We start from the raw sequence: 19,718 nt of genomic DNA, 5'->3' as shown, positions 1-19,718 counted from the left end.
ACTCTATATTTATTTGCATTTATTATAGTGACCTCAAAATAGTTACTCATCCATCTTCATAAGTATATTATATTATTCTGGATAAATAATATTTAATCATTTGGGATTTATGTGACATTGGATTAAGTTGGTAATGTCTTACTTAGAGTTGATATTGCTTGGAAAGACATATTTGACATAAAGACATCTTAACAGATGTCAGAATGTTGTTGGTGGTTGGTTAGTAGCTCAGTCTTGTCCAACTCTTTGCAACCCCATGGATTGTAGCCCACCAAGCTCCACTGTCCCATGGGATTTCCCAGGCAAGAATACTGAAGTAGGTTGCCATTTCCTCCTCCAGGAGATCATCCAAACCCAGGAGTCAAACCCATATCTCTTAACATTTCTTGCTTGGAAAGCGGATTCTTTACCACTGCGCCACCTGGGAAGCCTTAGATTTCCTTATACATCGTTAAATCTAAGGCTGTCCTGGTAATGTATGAACTAGTTTCACTTCTGACTCTCTACCCTTTTTTGTTGTTGTTCAGTTGCTCAGTTGTGTCCGAGTCTTTGCAACCCCATGGACTGCAGCACTCCAGGCTTCCCTGTCCTTCACCATCTCCAGGAGCTTGCTCAAACTCATGTTTTGTGTCGGTGATGCCATCCAACCATCTCGGCCTCGGTCGTCCCCTTCTCCTGCCTTCAATCCTTCCCAGCATCAGGGCCTTTTTTCTAATGAGTGGGCTCTTCGCATCAGGTGGCCAAAATATTGGAGCTTCAGCTTCCATCAATCCTTTGAATGAATATTCAGGTCTGATTCCTTTAGGATTGACTGGTTTGATCTCCTTGCCAAGGGACTCTCAAGAGTCTTCTCCAATGCCACAATTCAAAAGCATCAGTTCTTCGGTGCTCAGTCTTCTTTATGATCCAACTCTCACATCCATACTTGACTATTAGAAGAACCATAGCATTGACTAGATAGACATTTGTGGGCAAAGTAATGTCTCTGCTTTTTAATATGCTGTATAGATTGGTCATAGATTTTCATCCAAGGAGCAAGCTTCTTTTAATTTCATGGCTGCGATCACCATCCACAGTGATTTTGGAGCCCAAGAAAAGAAAGTCTGTCACTGTTTCCATTGTTCTCCATCTATTTGCCATGAAGTGATGGGGCCCCTTTCCATGATCTTAGTTTTCTGAATGTTGAGTTTTAAGCCAGCTCTTTCATTCTCCTCTTTCACCTTCATCAAGAGGCTTTTTAGTTCCTCTTCATTTTCTGCTGTAAGGGTGGTAGTCATCTGCATATCTGACGTTATTTATATTTCTCCCGGAAATCTTGATTCCAGCTTGTGCTTCATCCAGCCCGGCAGTTCACATGATGTGCTCTTCATATAAGTTAAATAAGCAAGGTAAAAATAGACAGCCTTGACATACTCCTTTCCCAATTCAGAACCAAGCCACTGTTCTATGTGCGGTTCTAACTGTTGTTTCTTTACCTGCATACAGGTTTTTCAGGAGGCAGGTAAGGCGGTCTGATATTCCCATCTCTTTCAGAATTTTTCACAGTTTGTTGTGATCCACACAGTCAAAGGCTTTGGTGTAGTCAATGAAGCAGATGTAGATGTTTTTCTGGAATTCTCTTGCTTTGTCTATGACCCAAAAGATGTTGGCAATTTGATTTCTGGTTCCTCTGCCTTTTCTAAATCCAGCTTGAACATCTGGAAGTTCTTGGTTCATGTACTGTTGAAGCCTGGCTTGGAGAATTTTGAGCATTACTTTGCTAGCGTGTGAGATGAGTGCAATTGTGCAGTAGTTTAAACATTCTTTGACATTGCCCTTCTTTGGGATTCGAAAACTGACCTTTTCCAGTCCTGTGACCACTGCTGAGTTTTCCAAATTTGCTGGCATACTGAGTGCAGCACTTTAATAACATCATCTTTTAGGATTTGAAATAGCTCAGCTGGAATTCGTTCACCTCCACTAGCTTTGTTCGTAGTGATGCTTCCTAAGGCCCACTTGACTTCGCACTCTAAAATATCTGGCTCTATGTGAGTGATCAGACCACTGTGGTTACCTGGGTCATTGAGATCATTTTTGTATAGTTCTTCTGTGTATTCTTGCCACCTCTACCCTTTACTTCCTATGAAATCAACACAAGTTTTGCTCTCCCTCAATTTTCCCCTAATCTCTGTAGACCCCTCCCACTCCAGTCCAGCAGACTTCCATTTCTTCTTTAGAAAAATCTGAAAGATAAATAACCTACTTACATTTAATTACACACTCCAACCTGTGTTTGTGATGAATTAAGAAAATACGAGATCCCAGTTAATATATATACTGTATACAGTGCCTAACAATGAAACATGATGATTCAGAATAAGGTGAAAATGGTTCTGTTCATCAGCACAGAATCTTCCCTTTGAATTATCATATGGCAGCTAGCTCTAACCTCATGAATTTACCCTTGTTTTTAAATGTTGGTGTGTGTGTGTGTGTGTGTGTGTGTGTGTGTGTGTGTGTTGCTGATTGCCAACAGTACCAGATCCTGAATATTTACTTGACAGCATCAACATTGGTAGCATGAGAGAAGTGCATGGTCCAAAGGAAATAGGCATGACCTTTCCAAACATCAAATTGCTTATAAAATAAGGAATAATTATGACTTATAAGGGGTTGTTTTGAATATTTGAAGAAAAAAACAATTAAAGAACCGAACCAAGTGGATAGTAGATGCTAATCAAATGCTAGTTTCCTTCTGTTTTTCGGGGGTACCAAATTATTTATTCAAGTAGTCACTCAGATTTTGGTTAATGATTAGCTAAAGAGTAAAAATGAAGATTTTTATTTTTTTAAATTGAGTCTACTAGGATTGGTTTCAAGTATGGATGGAATAGCACTTAACATTTTATCACAATTAATTCTCCAAAAATTTTTACTATACCTGCTGCTAAATAGTAAATAAAATAATTTATCCAGTGGAATTAATTTCTAATGGTAAATATTTCAGGCCTTTGACACACACAAAATTTTTTTTTTTTTTTTGAGAATTATTATACCCTGGTGGCTCAGATGATAGAGTCTGCTTGCAAAGTGGGAGACCTGGGTTCATTCCTTGGGTTGGAAAGACCCCCCGGAAAAGGGAATGGCAACCCACTCCAGTATACATGCCTGGAGAGGTCCAAGGACAGAAGAGCCTGGTGAGCTACAATCCTTGGGGTTGCAAAGAGTCAGACGTGACTGAGCTACTATAATACACACACACACTACACCTGGTGTTAAGGTGGGGCTTCCTGGTGGCTCAGTTGGTAAAGAATCTGCCTGAAATGCAGGATATCCAGGTTCAATCCCCAGGTCAGGAAGATCCTCTGGAGAAGGAATTGGGAACCCACTCCAGTACTCTTGCCGGGGATGGACAGAGGAGCCTGGCAGGCTCCATACGGTTGCAAGAATCTGACATGACTTAGCAACTAAACCACCACCACCACTATTAAAATATAAATAGCTGATATTAACCCACTGTTGCATTAGCCAGTCTGCATAAAGGATTTTTTTTTTGAGATTAGTAAAACAGTAAGTCAGTACATCTTAAATGGCAGTTAAAAAGAAATCTAGTAACACAAGGAGCACCCCCACATCAAACTTATTTTGTTTGATTTCATAGTATTGGCCAGATGGTATTTTATAAAATTTGAGACACCAGCAACATTTTAAAAGTGAAGATCTCTCATATAATATAATTCCAGGTTTCTCTTTGCAAGTAAAAAAAAGTTGATCACATTGGGGTCTCAGACATTCCTGGGTAATGAGCCACTCTTTGAGGAGTGGAAAGAGTATTTTTTTGTGGACTGATTACCCCAATAAAAAATCTTCAAATGGTTCAGTGTACCTTTGGTCATTGTCTTTTCATTTTTCCAAAAGCATCCTGTTAAACTGTTCCTAGTTCTCAGCTTTAAAGATACACAGAAAATGTTTCTTCCAGAGCCATAAATACTCTTGAGGCCGAATTGTAATAATATGGTATGATTTTCATTCCAGATTCCTAACAATTGGAAAAAAAAAAAAGAGAGACATTATCTTCTTTAACAGTAAGAGTTAACATTTAGTGAATCTTTAACTATGTGCTGAGCACTATTCTAAGCATTTAACCAGCATCATTTAATATAATTCTCCCAACCACCTTGATTATACCCATTTTACAGCAGAACAGACTGGGGCATAGAAAGGTATATCCATATGACTTGGATAAGGAGCCAAGTTGGGATTTATACCTTGTCACTCTGACTCACAGTCTTCCCCACCACTGTCTGATACCCCTTTCTCTGTATTGTTCCTTGTGTTAGCCTTGGTGCTTCAGCCATTGGGATCTATCTAAAGATGAAAAATACAGTTGTATTGTCTCATCATTTGAGAAACAGAAAGATAGGCCCACCATGTTGCAGGACTCCAAAGATGCAATTCACATCATGGGTTGTGTAAATGGTGCCCCCTGGAGTTGTGCAGTATACCATTTGCACAGACACATGCAGTGGCCCTGCTAGCAGATACTCTCTCACACGGTTCTTTTATGATTTTTAGTGGCACTGTGCTGTGCTTAGTTGCTCAGTCGTGTCTGGCTCTTTGCAATCCCATGGACTATAGCCCACCGTGCTCTTCTGTCCATGAGGATTCTCCAGGCAAGAATACTGGAGTGGATAGCCATTCCCTTCTCCAGGGGATCTTCCCACCCCAGGAATGGAACCCGGGTGTCCCACGCTGCAGACAGATTCTTTACTGACTGAGCCACTAGGTAAGCCCAAGGTGGTTCTTTAGGGTGACCTGAAATTCTCTGTAGCCATTTCTTCTGCTTCCAGTCATGTCAAGCAGTAGTTGAAGACACACGTTCTCAGAAATAATCTCTAAGGAGTTGAAGGCGGGTTACTCACAGATTATTTCCCCAGGATAGGAGACCGGCAGTGGTGGCTTTTCTATGTGGACACAGAGCTTGTTCTGAAATGGTGATTCACCCTCCTCCAACAGAGCAGCCAGATTGTGCCCCATGGTACATGACTTCCCTTGAGTCAGGAGAGTCAGGTCACTCAGGCATTAAAGTTTAACCTTCTGGCCTACCTGCCAGTTACAAAGGAGCCAGAATTCCACAGCATTCCTAAAGCCCATATCATTTTCACTGTGGGCTTTAGGAATGTTACTATTTAAGTAACAGTGACAACAATGAAGAAAAAGCGTTTGGTTATAGAGGCCTCTGTGGTACATTTTGTGCTATTTTGAAAGAATACATCCATTTGTCCTTAAAAAACAAAGTTTATTTCAAAGGAAAAATATCAGTCATACTCACTGAGCAATGGAGCAGAATAAGAGTCAGTGTTAATCCAGATATACCTGTTTTATTGTGGGTTGAAATCTTGTCTTCCTGTTTCCAGTTTCTCTTATTGGAGTAGAAACCTAACCCCAGTTCAAAACAATATCCCCTGGGCCTGAATAGAAATAAAGTTGGCCTCCTAAAGACTCATCCAACTTCCTCCATTATGGGAAAATTTTGTGTCCCCAGCCATGGACAGAGGAGCCTGGTAGGCTGCAGTCCACGGGGTTGCGAAGAGTCAGACACGACTGAGCGACTTCAGTTTCACTTTTCACTTTCATGCATTGGAGAAGGAAATGGCAACTCACTCCAGTGTTCTTGCCTGGAGAATCCCAGGGACGGGGGAGCCTGGTGGGCTGCCGTCTATGGGGTCACACAAAGTCGGACACGACTGAAGCGAATTAGCAGCAGTAGCAGCAATATCACAGTATCTAAATCACTAGGTTAAATTGTTTTAAAGGATAATTTAACCGATCATTTTGGTACAGCAGGCAACAATATTATTGTTTTAGTTTGGTCATTCAAGTACCCAAACTCTGAATTCATTATCTCATGATCTCATGTGTTCAGTTATTATAGAGAAATTCTAACCGTAAGGAAAGGAGTATTTTTCTTCCCAACTAAACTATTTGGTCCTCCCGGAAACAACCACATATTGTGCTTTTTATTGTTCATGGGATCTAGACTGAGCTGGATCATGAGTAAGTCGTGAAGACTGCTTGCCTTACTTCACCTCGTTAGCAAAGTGAAATATAACTCATAATCATCAATGTACTGCAGGAAATAGCACATTATCTGGAAATATTAAATATGTCTCCTTGCGTGAATCACTTCTTACTGGAATTCTCTTTCCTTCCAAAAGCCAGCACCAGGGCTCTGTTGTCCACGGCACATACTTTGGTCCTCAGTATCTAGAGCTTATGGGCTTTTTATGGACCTATGAAAATATTTGAGAACTAAAAAGTAAAGTTATTGACTCCAAAATACAAAAAGAAAACTGCAGAATCCAAATTAAAATTTAATCAGGTATTTAAAAATGTAACATTATGTGAACTTCAATAATTGTCAAGTAATTATTTATAAAAATTTTATTACATTTGGGAAAAAAAAAACTTGTGAGCTTTTTTTTTTAAATTTATTTCACAAGAATTATCAAGAATGTCAGATGATTGCAGAGAAATCAGGGTTAGTCATTAGCTAAATGAGTTTAGTAGCCAAATAATTTCAAAGAAAAATTATAAAGATCTTTTCTAGATTTTCATAACAAAATCATTATATAATGTGGGAAGTGGATCCATTTTAATATCCAGGATATGATGTGTAGTGGAATTTACAAAGGAATTACAACAACCTTACTTAAACTACTATCCATTTGCAAGAGTATTTTTTAAATAACTTTTTTTTTTTAAATAAAACTAAGCTGTCGTTGTAATTTAGAGTTTCTATTAGGTAACTCTTAAGAAAAAGATTATCTTCAGAGAGCTCTGTGTGTTAACCGGAACTGACTTAGTCCTGGGGGAAATTAACTTACTCAAAGACTGTCAGCTGAATGAAGGCTTAAATTTCATGAACTTGGAGGAGAGAGCTTTTTCACATTCTCTTCCCGTATGGAGTAACAATCTGTTCTGAAAGTGGAGAGTGTTTTGGCATTATCTCTTCTAGCTCATTTGCTTTCAACTTTCCATAAATCAAGTTCTGCCAATTACCATCTTTAAGACTCAACTTTTTGCAAAATTGTTAGACAAAGCACTCTCTTTGAGAAGACAGAGAATACACTATAGAGTAATTCCTCTGAAAATCACAGTTCTGTATTGTATAGTTATTTTTTTAGAGTTCATCGCCTGCCTAGAATGAAGGCTGACTTTTTTCCCAGAAGAGCGTAGACTGATCCACAAAGTCAGGTTAAACAGTACCTGAATTTGCTTGCCTATCGCTTATACAGGAATTATCTGTTATAAAAGCAAAATATAACTGTAAGTATGGCACCCCACTCCAGTACTCTTGCTTGGAAAATCCCATGGACGGAGGAGCCTGGTGGGCTGCAGTCCATGGGGTCGCTAAGAGTCGGACACGACTGAGCGACTTCACTTTCACTTTTCACTTTCATGCATTGGAGAAGGCAATGGCAGCCCACTCCAGTGTTCTTGCCTGGAGAATCCCAGGGACGGGGTAGCCTGGTGGACTGCCGTCTGTGGGGTCGCACAGAGTCGAACACAACTGAAGCGACTTAGCAGCAGCAGCAATGTACCTATTGAAATTGTTCTTGAGCTCAAAAGGAAAAATCAGTCTTCATTTTGGAAAAAAGAATCAACATAGTAAAATAAAAGTGTATCTTTTTCCAAAAGTTTTTATTGACTACTACATTTATATACACACCTATAGTCTGGTATCTAAATACCTGAAACATTTGTAAAGTTTTAATTCCTAGAATGAATAATGATTAATTTCTAATGATTTTGATGTTATGTCTACAAAAATAACTGTGACCAGGAGTGAAAGTCTATCCATCTCATTGTCTTTATCTTAGAATTGATTTAAAAATTAAAAAAAAAAGAAAACCCTCCTCCTGAGATGCTATTTGTGATGCTCTTTGTTTAGTTCCTGAGGTCCTAGTTTTCCCGAGGTGATGTTCGGCTCTCCTAAAAGACAAGTCCATGTCCTACTCTTAAGGCCTTGAGAATGGCGCCTAAGCTCCTCCAGACCTTCTAAACTCCTCCAGAGTTTCCTCAACTCTTTGATGGAGCTCATGTGTTTGTGTGTTTTCGTATTTTTAAATGTATTTTATTAAAGTATAGTTGATTTACAATGTTGTGTTAATTTCTGCTGTCCAGCAATGTGATTCAGTTATGTGCTCAGTCGCCTTCAACTCTTTGCAACCCCATTGACTATAGCCCCCCAGGCTCCTCTGCCCATGGCATTTTAGGCAAGAATACTGGAATAGGGTGCCGTTTCCTATTCCAAGGGATCTTCATGACCCAGAGATCGAACTCACATCTCTTGCATCTCCTGCATTGGCAGGAGGATACTTTACCACCAGGCCACCTTGGAAGCCCAATTCAGTTGTACATATACACATTATTTTTCATACTCTTTCCTTTATGCTTTATCACCTGATATTGAATGTAGTTCCCTATGCTCTACAGTTGACCTTGTCACTAACATGAGTTTGTTTTCGAAATTAATGAGATGACATGTATGAGTGCTATACCCAGTGCCTGGTACTTGGTGAGCCTGAGTTCTAGCCACTTCTTCCACTCACCTTGCTGGGAAGCACTCTTTGGACTTCAGTTCTGTCACCTGATAAATGGGTATATAGAGCCTTCATGAGGCTGATGTAGACATTATTGTGTTAATAACCTCACTCCGTGACTCCAATCCATTTCTTTGAGCTCTGGCCAGAGCAGACTTCCCATCCAGAGGCACAGCTCTCTCATTCATGGGCTGATGGGTGGCTGGCTATGGCAGATATTACAGGTCCCCACAAGTATCGTCTCATTTTCCTGCCAATAAAGATGTGGGGAAACTCTTCCCAGAAAAGCCATTTCTTTGAACTGAAGTACTTTATCTGGATTTATAGTTCATGACATGATAAATACTAAACACTTAAGAAAGAATCTTTTCCTCCTTAAAAATGAGGCTGGGGCCAGCTCACTGTTCGCCTATGCCCCCTTCCAGTGTGTTTCTTTTTTCTTTGGGAGAAAATTTTTACTGTAAAGATGTGGGAACTCTGTTTTGGCAAAGAAGGTGTATAAAATAGTTTTCAGAAATAGCGGCTTATGAAAAAGAAAACACGCCAAACTCAGTTTTTGAATTCTGATTCCAGCCGTGAAGCATATGCCATAAAAGGGCACAGGAAGAAAACTTACAAAAGGCTTATCTACTGTGATTAACCAAAAAAAATGTACTCTGTTGTTAAGCAGACAGCCTGTGAGCCAGATTTTGTTGTAGATACTGGGAATACAGAGATAAATAAACCCTGTTCCTGATTGCAAGGGGCTCGCAGCTCCATAGAAGAGCCCAGGTGTCTGTTCAGGACCAGACATTGAGGATACGAGGATGGGAAGCCACAGTCCCTTCCGCTTTTCCAGATAAAGAGAGGCTTACACTGTGACTGTGTTCCTAAGCACTCTGGTTGGAATTAGCATCAGAATCTGAATGTTTGCTTAGCCTAGGGCACCTAATTCAAAGCAGTGGGACCAGAGAAGCTGATTAATTTTTGACCCAAGTTAATTTTTGACCAGAAAAAGAGAGATCAAAGGGAAGAACAATAATGTTGCCAACAAAGCACTAGCAGAGATCTGCGAGTGGTGGAGAAGGAACCCTTGCCCATAGGTGGATAACAGGTTGTCTCCTTCCATCCCAGAACAACCCTGGGAGGAAGATAAGTTTGTTATCTCGTAGAAGAGTAGAATCTTAGGAGATTGAAGTTGTTTTCTTTTTTTTTTTTTTTTAATTTTTTTTTAAATTTTTTATTTATTTATTTATTTATTTTTTTAAGTTGTTTTCAAAGATTGCAGTCAAAATCAATTGTCTGAACGGTAACTGTGGAACTCTGCTGTTCCTACGATTGCTATTGTGTGCTGCTGACTATTGTAAATACATCACACACAAGTTACAAAACGTACATATAGAATATTAATCATCAGAATTAACCAAAGATGTTCACCGAACTGAATGAAGCCAAGAAACTGAACTTCTGAGTTTGTCATGGAGTTAGTTGGTCTTTACTGCTGCTCGTGTTAGATCCTGAAGGGAGATGGAGGTAGGGGAAGCAGCTTGGGCAGATTTCGGGCAAGCCATGTACGATGTGCATGTCTGTCATCATAGGAGAAGGCTGTAATTGATTTAGTAAGGAAGAGGAGGCTGTTGAAAGTTTTCAAGTGAAATTTAACATTTTAAGTTTTGTGTCATTGAAAGGTAACCCTAAGACAATACAGAGACTGAACCTTAGATGTGTAAGATTGGAAGGAAGAAAACTATTCAAGTCTATTATGTAAAGGGAGTCGGGGGCTCAAGGTCAAACTAAGATGGAAGCAGAAAATGATTTAATTTTTATAAAAAGTTATGGAAGTATAGTTGATTTACAATATGTTAGTTCAAGTGTGGGGCTTCCATGGGGGCTCAGAGGTAAAAAAAAAAAAAGAAAACCATCTCCCAGAGCTTGCTCAAACTCATGTACATTGAGTTGGTGGACATGACTCATGTCCATTGAGTGCCACCTGGGAAGCCCATTGAACCCTTGAAAGTGTTAGTTGTTCAGTCATGTCCATTTATTTACGATCCCATGGACTGTAGCCCACCAGGTTCCTCTGTCCATGAAATTTTCCAGGCAAGAATACTGGAGAGGGTTGCCATTCCCTTCTCCAGGGGATCTTCCCAACCGGGAAATCGAACCCCAGGTCTCCTGCATTGCAGGCAGATCCTTTACTGTCTGAGCCACCACTATATGCCAAATACTTTGGCAAGATTTTACGTGTCTCATTTAATCCTCAAAACCCTGTTTTATCTCCATTTTATAGTCTAGGAAACTGAGTCTTAGAGAAGATTAATAACTTGTTCAAGATCAAATAGCTAGTCACCAGTGGTGTTTGGATTGGCACCCAGGCAATCTAACTCCAAAGGCTACTTTTTAACCTGCTCCTGTATACCCTCCTTAACTAACAGACATTGTCTCAAAGAGCAGACTTTTTACATTAAATAGATCTTATTTGTGATGTGTGATCAAGGGGTTTACTTGAGTTGCCTGGATTGTTTTACCGTTACCATTACTACTACAAGCTAGGAAAAATGTTACCAAACAAATGTAAATTAAATGAGCCCTCTGAAAATTGGCTTTCTAATAAGTCAATTTCCTTCATTGTCTAAAGCATCAGGTATTAAATTACCACCAAAGCACATTCCATGTACATTTATTTTTGACACTTTTTTTCCAAATTCTATTTTAATGAAAACTTCAAGTTGTCTCACAGTGTTAGAAACAAGGGCTTCAGTTGGCAATGTGATTTTTCCAGTTGTTTGATCTCTTTTAAAAGATTTAATTCAATTTTAGAATATAGCATTGTCCTTTGAGATAGTTACATAGCATTAGAAACCACTTGATTAAACATAGGGTCCAGTATGAATCTGAAATCGGAACTAGAGATATAATATGAGCTATAATTTGGGTAAGTGCCAATATCATTTGTATACATTTCAACAAAGTAACAGCCATAGAGATGACGTACAAGAAAACAAACCAGACACTGGTCAAGGCGGTATTTTTACTCTTGACCGTATCTATGTAACAGCAAGCAACACTTTATAGAGAGTCAGGGATGGTTTAAGGAAGTACATCGATTTCTCAAGTTGAGAATCCTTATCTTTTAACTTTTATTTCTAATGCTTTGCTTTGCTCTTTAAGAATGAGACATTTAGAACAAGACTGGCTATCAACTCCTGAATGTACCATTAAAATTAATCTTTTTGATTCCATTTACATCAGTACTTAAATTTTTGGAGACAGTGCAGAATGCTGGTTGTCCAGGTTTGGGAGGAGAAGGAAATGGGTGTTACTGTTTAATGGGTACTACTGTGTTACAGTTTGAGAAAATGAATGAAAAAGTTCTAGAGATGGATGGTGGTAATGGTTGCCCTTGACTGTGTGGATCACAAGAAACTATGGACAATTCTTCAAAAGACGGGAATACCAGACCACCTTACCTGCCTCCTGAGAAATCTGTATACAGGTAAGGAAGCAACAGTTAGAAATGGACATGGAACAACAGACTGATTCCAAATTGGGAAAGGAGTACGTCAAGGCTGCATATTGTCACCCAGCTTATTTAACTTATATGCTGAGTACATCACGTGAAATGCAAGGCTAGATGAAGTACAAGCTGGAATCAAGATTGCCAGAAGAAGTATCAATAACCTCACATAGGCAGATGACACCACCTTTATGGCAGAAAGCGAAGAAGAACTAAAGAGCCTCTTGATCAAAGTCAAAGAGGAGAGTGAAAAAGTTGGCTTAAAGCTCAACATTCAGAAAACTAAGATCATGGCGTCTGGTCCCATCACTTCATGACAGATAGATGGGGAAACAATGAAACAGTGACAGACTTTATTTTGGGGGCTCCAAATTCATTGCAGATGGTGATTGCAGCCATAAAATTAAAAGACGCTTGCTCCTTGGAAGAAAAGCTATGATCAACCTAGACAGCATATTAAAAAGCAGAGACATTACTTTGCCAACCAAAGTCCGTCTAGTCAAAGCTATGATTTTTCCAGTAATCATGTATGAATGTGAAAGTTGGACTATAAAGAAAACTGAGTGCTGAAGAATTGATGCTTTTGAACTGTGGTGTTGGAGAAGACTCTTGAGAGTCCCTTGGACTGCAAGGAGATCAAACCAGTCAATCCTAAAGAAAATCAGTCCTGAATATTCATTGGAAGGACTGATGCTAAAGCTGAAGCTCCAATACTTTGGCCACCTGATGCGAAGAACTGTCTCATTGGAAAAGACCTTGATGCTGGGAAAGATTGAAGGCAGGAGGAGAAGGGGACAACAGAGGATGAGATGGTTGGATGGCATCGCCGACTTGATGGACATGAGTTTGAGTAAGCTCCGGGAATTGGTGATGGACAGGGAGGCCTGGCGTGCTGCAGTCCATGGGGTCACAAAGAGTTGGACATGACTGAGTGACTGAACTGAACTCAACTGAATGGTTGCATGACAGTGTGAATGTATTTAAGGCCATTGAGCTGTGCACTAAAAAGGGTTAAACTGGTAAATTTTGTGTATGTTTTACCATGATAAAAACATGCTTTATCTTGACCTATACTTATAGAGGGTCAAAATATATTTAGCCACTGGATATATAATTTTTAAATACTTGAACTTAAATTGACATTGCCAATTCCTTCATTTTAAAGTAAAATCTATAGATTTCTAGCTTCAAAACGGTGGATAGATGACCTCCTCACCCTTTTTTTTTTTTCCCCTAAAAATATCACCCAAATCAATAACATGAGTGAACTCTAAAAATAAGGATAGTACAGAGGCATGTATAATGTACACCCAGCCACAAGCCCTGACTCTTTCTCTGGATAGTCAGCATACCCCACACCTCTCCCCATGGAAGACAAGAGGTTTTGCAGCAATAGGCAGAGAGTCCAGGAAGGATAGCTGTGCAAACTCTGTTTGGAGGATGCTACAAAAGTCTGCAAACTGACCAGGCAGACCTCCATTTCCCTTCTCTTGCCCACATCAGACCACTAGCAGCAAGACTTAATACCCATCCCTAGAAAACGCAAACCACCTCAGAGGGAAGAAGGTCATACAGTGACATTTAGGGTGGTCAGATGAAATACCTGCTGGGCACCCAATCTCACTACAGCAAATTCCCCAGCGCACAAGCCCCACCCAGGCACTCAGCACCTCCATCACCTTTCTAGGGCTCAACCTCATATGTGACCTTGGGTCAGGGATCAGTGCAGGAGTTTGAGAATCCTACTCTCACCACTGATGAGCTATTTGCATGCGCTTCTTTAATATCACTTAAATACTTAATTTAAATGAGGTTAAATTTACAGAGATACATGTAATTTGAGAATAAAGAACATGAAGAATGAAGAAGAGAAGGTTAGAATATGAAGGAAATACAACAGCACTTAGGAAACTTTAAACAGCTGACTTGAGCCATGCAATGCAGGGTGTTTTTTTCTTTTGATCCCATATTTTGAATTAGTACAAAGTTCTGAGAGTTATTTACAAAGTACATATCTTGTCAACATTACTGATCCCAGGCAAAAATGCTTATGCCTGTTTTAAAAACTAGTTTTCTGCACCTTTTGATTGACAATATAATTGGTTGACAGATGTTGAAATCTATATTATCAGAGATCTCACGTATTGTTACCTTTTAAAATAATCATTTGTTAGTCAGGATTACCTAATGAGGTAATCAAAATGCCATCTATTGTGCAGGTAACCACAAGTGACTATGGCTAAACATATTACACCTTTCACAGCTAACAGACTTGTAACCTTGTCATGTATAGCCTCATCATAGTGTTTATGAGCCTAAAAACTAGAAACGAGGACAGTGAACTTAAATTGTTTAATCCTGGATATCTTGAAAATCTAGAATTTACGGGCTGATGGACAAGGAGTGAGGTGCTATCTTGTGATTTTGATTTAAATTTCCCTGATAATTAGGGATGTTGACCATCTTTTTATGTACCTAACTAGCCATCTATATGTCTTGTTTTTTGGAAAAATGCCTGCTCAAGTCCTTTACCCATTCATTAATCATATTATTTGCGTTCTTTTGCTATTGAGTTGTATGAATTTTATATGTATTTTAAATATTAATACTTTATCAGGTATGTGGCTTGCAAAAATCTTCTCCATTACATAGGTTAAATTTTCACTTTTGTGACATTGTGATTTATAAGAAAAATACATTTGATCATTCGGATAACCAAAATGTGTTTCTAATACATATTAGGTCTTTTTCTACTCTGGTTCCTGGTTCACAGCTCTTAAAACCTTTGGAATTTCCTGTGATAAGAATCATAAAAGTATCTTTTGTTATGTTAATAAGGTAACTTCTGGAAAGTCCCTAGGGAACTTAAAGAAGGGGACTAGTTGCTATTGGAACCAACCAATCCTTTAGAAAGTTGAAACTTTCATTTTCACCCAGACTTCTGAGGGGATTGGCTGGGAGAGAGACTAGAGGTTGAATCAGTCCTCAGACCAGTGATTTAATCAGTCATGCCAGTAACAAAGAAGCCTCCATAAAAACTGGAAAGAATAGGGTTCAGAAGGCTTCGGGATTGGTGACTATAGGGATATGGGGGCAGAGTGATGCATTAGGAAAGAGTGGGAAGCTTTGTGTCCTTTCCCATACCATGCTCTACATACCTTTTCCATCTGGCTGTTCCTGAGTTACATCCTTTTATAATAAAACAGTAATCTAGTGAGTAAATGTGTTTCCTAAATTCTTGTTAGCATCTCTAGCAAATAAGGAGGGGATCATGGGAACCTCTGATTTATAGCTAATTTTTCAGTATTGCAAGTAACAACTTGGGTTTGCAGCTGACATCTGTAGACAGCAGGAGGGAGTCTCATGGGACTGAGCCCTTAACCTGTGGAATCTGATATTATCTCCAAGTGGATGGTGTCAGTATTGAGTTGAATTCTCTGACACCCTGCTGATGGTGTCAGAGAGTTGTTTGTTGATATGGGAAAGTCTGCATCTGCCCACCCCCCAAACACACATTACATTTGGAGAGTGTAGGGAAGGGAGTGAAAGTCACTCAGTCGTGTTCGACTCTTTGCGACCCCATGGACTATACATATACAGTCCATGGAATTCTCCAGGGCAGAATACTGGAGTGGGTAGCTGTCCCCTTCTCCAGGGCATCTTCCCAACCTGGGGATCGAACCCAGGTCTCCCACATGGCAGGTGGATTCTTTACCAACTGAGCCACCAGGGAAGCCCATACAGTTTGATGCAGAACCCAGAAGAATTTTGTTGATGATTTCCTTTGCTATGCAGAAACTTTTTAGCTTGATGTAAAGATTTGGTGCAGTATCTATCAAAATTCCAAAGGCATTCTCCACATAAATAAAAAAGACAATCCTGCAGTTCATATGGAACCACAAACACACACACACACACACACACACACACAAAACACATGCAAACCACGAATAGCCAAAGCAATTTTGAAACAGAAGGACAAAGCTAGAGGCATCACATTTCCTGATTTCAGACTATATTACAAAGTTATAGTAATCAAAACAGTATGGTACTGACAAAAAAACAGACCCATAGATCGGTGGAACAGAATAGAGTCTTGAACTTCCCTAGTGATCCAGTGGCTAAGATTCCATGCTCACAATGCATGGGGTCCAGGTTCAATTCCTGATAAGGGAACTACATCCCACTTGCTGCAACTAAAAGATCCTGTATGCTTCAACTAAGACCTGGCACAACCAAATAAATAAATATTGAAACAAAAAAAGAATAGAGAACCCAGAAATAAACCCATGCACTTTTGGTCAATTCATTTTTAATAAAGGAGCCATGAGTATACACTGGGGGAAGGATAATCTCTTTAATAAATGATGTTGGGCAAACTGGATAACCACATACAAAATAATGAAATTGGACCTGTACCCTACAGTGGTCACAGTAATTTACCTAAAATGGATTAAAAACTTACAAGGCCTGAAACTTAATATTCCTAGAACAAAATAGGGAAAAACTCCTTGACATTGGTCCTGGCGGTGCATTTTTAGATATAGCACCAAAAGCACAGGCATCAAAAGCAGAATTAGACAAGCAGGATTAGATCAAAATCATGATAATTACCTTTCTAACCTGACATTTTACAAAAGAGGTAGGAAACCTGAAGATCAGAAGCATTCAAAATATAATACTCTTGAGCTTTTCCTTAGGAGTTAAGGAACTTAGCTCCAAGGAGGTTTATGCTTATAGAAAAGTCCTTGAATCCAAATGTATATAAGAGAAACAGCTCAAAATCTGCTACTGATAACTCTCCAGATAAGGGCTGCTGCTGCTGCTGCTAAGTCACCTCAGTCATGTCCGACTCTGTGTGACCCCATATACAGAAGCCCACCATGCTCCCCTGTCCCTGGGATTCTCCAGGCAAGAACACTGGAGTGGGTTGCCATTTCCTTCTCCAATGCATGAAAGGGAAAAGTGAAAGTGAAGTCGCTGAGTCTTGTCCGACTCTTAGTGACCCCATGGACTGCAGCCTACCAGGCTCCTCCGTCCATGGGATTTTCCAGGCAAGAGGACTGGAGTGGGGTGCCATTGCAGTACCACATTATTCCTCAATAAGTAGGAAATACTGCAAGAGTTCCAAGTGTCTTGTTCTTATTAAATACTTAAGTACAATGTAGAATGCCAGGAAACTGTAGTAGCAACAAAATAACAAACCCGCGCTCCATGTTCATTCTTCCTACACCCTTACTTGACCTATATGTAGTCCTGATTTTAAGCACATTTGACAGGCCTGTATATTTCGTTACATCATAACATGGTTCTCAAAAATTGTAATCTGAAAATAAGAGTTTGCTCAAAGGACAGAGATTTGAAAGTGGGCAGAGCATTTCAAAGTAATAACATCTGGAAAAAAATTGTATAGTGATTAACATACTATCTAACTGTTAATGAACTTAACAGTTCATTCAGTCGGTTTCAGTTACTATTTTACGTTTAATGCTTGGCTTTTGATAACTGTCCTTAGTCCCACAGATTGTGCTTGCCATTGAATAAAAGGAAGGTTTTAGGGTGCACCCCGTCTGTTTCCCTGCAGCTGATGCTCTCCACAGTAGTGTTGCCCATATTGCCTGCTGACCACCATTAGTATGGGAGAGATTTTAGGTGATATCTGGATGCTTTTTTTTTAATTAACACTTTTATTTGGGGGAAATGCAATCAGCATGTCAAACCCATTCAATCAAACAAATATAAGCTTATTGTTTATGTTATTTAAGTTAAAAGAGAATGAGTCAATGAAGAAAAATGTCAAGTCATAATGGTGTATACATGGTATAGATGCCAGTAGGACAGGACTTGTAGAGGTTGTGTCCAGATGCCTGAAGTTTAGGAAACATGATACCACACAGTGGTTTGAATCAACCAAATATATACGGTTGGATGACCATGATGAACATAAACATCTGTGGTACAGTCCTTTGAAATATTGCATGACAGTAGTCAAAGAGAAGTCTATATGCTAAGTTGCTTCAGTCGTGTCCGACTCTGTGCGACCCCATAGACGGCAGCCCGCCAGGCTCCACCGTCCATGGGATTTTCCAGGCAAGAGTACTAGAGTGGGTTGCCATTTCCTTCTCCAATGCAGGAAAGTGAAAAGTGAAAGCGAAGTCATTCAGTTGTGTCCAACTCTTAGCGACCCCATGGACTGCAGCCCACCAGTCTCCTCTGTCCATGGGATTTTCTAGGCAAGAGTACTGGAGTGGGGTGCCATTGCCTTCTCCAGAAGTCTGTGTAACACTACACAATTCAGTATATCAGGAAAATGCTAGAAATCATAGTCGCTTCTAGATCAAATGCATGTTCTCTAAAGCCCTCCAGACAAGGTCCACGTGTTTCCTAAAATCCCTAAATTCTCCCCAGATTCAGGCATCCTCATTGGCCATTGTGTACGCCATCATATATTTGTGTACTAACAGGAATGTGTGGGAGGAAGCAGTTTCATATCCCTCCATTCTGAGGAGCTTTTCAGAGGAAATAAAATGTGATACTCAATTTTTAACACATTATTTCAGAAATTACCCTATGGGGAAAAAATTCCTTAGACTGGAGAAAACACTGTAATATGGAACAAGCACTATTAGGGTTTTAAAAACTTGTGATCATTTTGTCACTACCTTAATATCAGGGATAAGAACAAAATTAAAAATTTCAATCTCCATGGCTTTGTGCTACTGTGTACCACTGTGCGTCTGTCTTTTTTCTGTAACCTTGATGGATGTATCTAAGAAGCTTCAAGTCTTCTGGCTCGTTGCATGTGTTGTCAGATTCCCCACTATTTAAACTTGTTTTCTCTGGGGACAGGGGTGATGTATTAGTCATTAAAGGACTGTGATGTAGTGTACCCAACAAGTGCGTTAGGATTTTCAGAGATAGATTCTTGGAATACGTGTAACATTGAGTAGAGCACAGGACAGCACTAACCTAAAGAGATTAAGGATGTGTTTCTGACTGGGAAGGGAGTGCCAGTGAGCTAAGTAATTTCACTGGGACAGAAAGAGCTTTCTTGGGGATGGTAAAACAGAGGACTGACTATTTCAGGAGCATTTTTAATTTTTAGTTAATTTATCTCTAATTGGAGGATAATTGCTTTACAATATTGTGTTGGTTTCTACTGTATATCAACATAATCAGTCATAGTTATACATATGTCCCCTCCCTCTTGAGCCTCTTTCCCATCTCCCACCGCACTCCCCCCACCCCTCTAAGTTGTCACAGAGCACTGGGTTTGAGCTCCCTGTGTCGTACAGCAATCTCAAGAAAGTTTAACCTTTACATATAAATGGCAACCCACTCCAGTACTCTTGCCTGGAAAATCCCATGGACGGTGGAGCCTGGTGGGCTGCCGTCTATGAGGTTGCACAGAGTTGGACATGACTGAAGCAACTGAGCATATAGACTTCTCTTTGACTACTGTCATGCAATATTTCAAAGGACTGTACCACATGTTTATGTTAAACTTTAAATTCAGACATTTCATTTGGTGATTACTGTTACTTTCCTTCTGAAATATCACCAAGAAGATATTGGCTGGACCTTACATGAAAGAGAACAGTACTCCAAATAAGTAATAGTAGTTAGCTACTTTCACT

The 19,718-nt window shown here is 39.6% G+C and overlaps 1 protein-coding gene and 1 long non-coding RNA gene across 18 annotated transcripts in view; one reads left to right on the top strand and one right to left on the bottom strand.

The window, feature by feature from the left end:
- PDE4D (phosphodiesterase 4D) overlaps positions 1 to 19,718 on the top strand; it is a 1,650,639-nt gene that overhangs the window by 1,328,162 nt on the left and 302,759 nt on the right. The gene's annotated exons all lie outside the window — the stretch shown is intronic.
- LOC147350408 (uncharacterized) overlaps positions 1 to 19,718 on the bottom strand; it is a 126,943-nt gene that overhangs the window by 58,244 nt on the left and 48,981 nt on the right. The window contains exon 4 of one of the 3 annotated variants that reach the window (XR_015148829.1): positions 3,833 to 4,018. The exons of the other annotated variants lie outside the window; for them this stretch is intronic. This is a non-coding gene — a long non-coding RNA (uncharacterized LOC147350408). Of the gene's footprint in view, positions 1 to 3,832; positions 4,019 to 19,718 lie in introns of those variants that run through there. 3 annotated transcript variants of the gene reach the window in all.

This window comes from Bos grunniens, chromosome 20 (genome assembly GCF_055505025.1).
Source record: "Bos grunniens cultivar Pamir isolate PY7600 chromosome 20, Bosgru_T2T1.0, whole genome shotgun sequence".
Lineage (NCBI taxonomy): Eukaryota > Metazoa > Chordata > Mammalia > Artiodactyla > Bovidae > Bos > Bos grunniens.
Note: the sequence above shows the minus strand (reverse complement) of the source record. Positions and strands in the feature narration are given on the sequence as shown.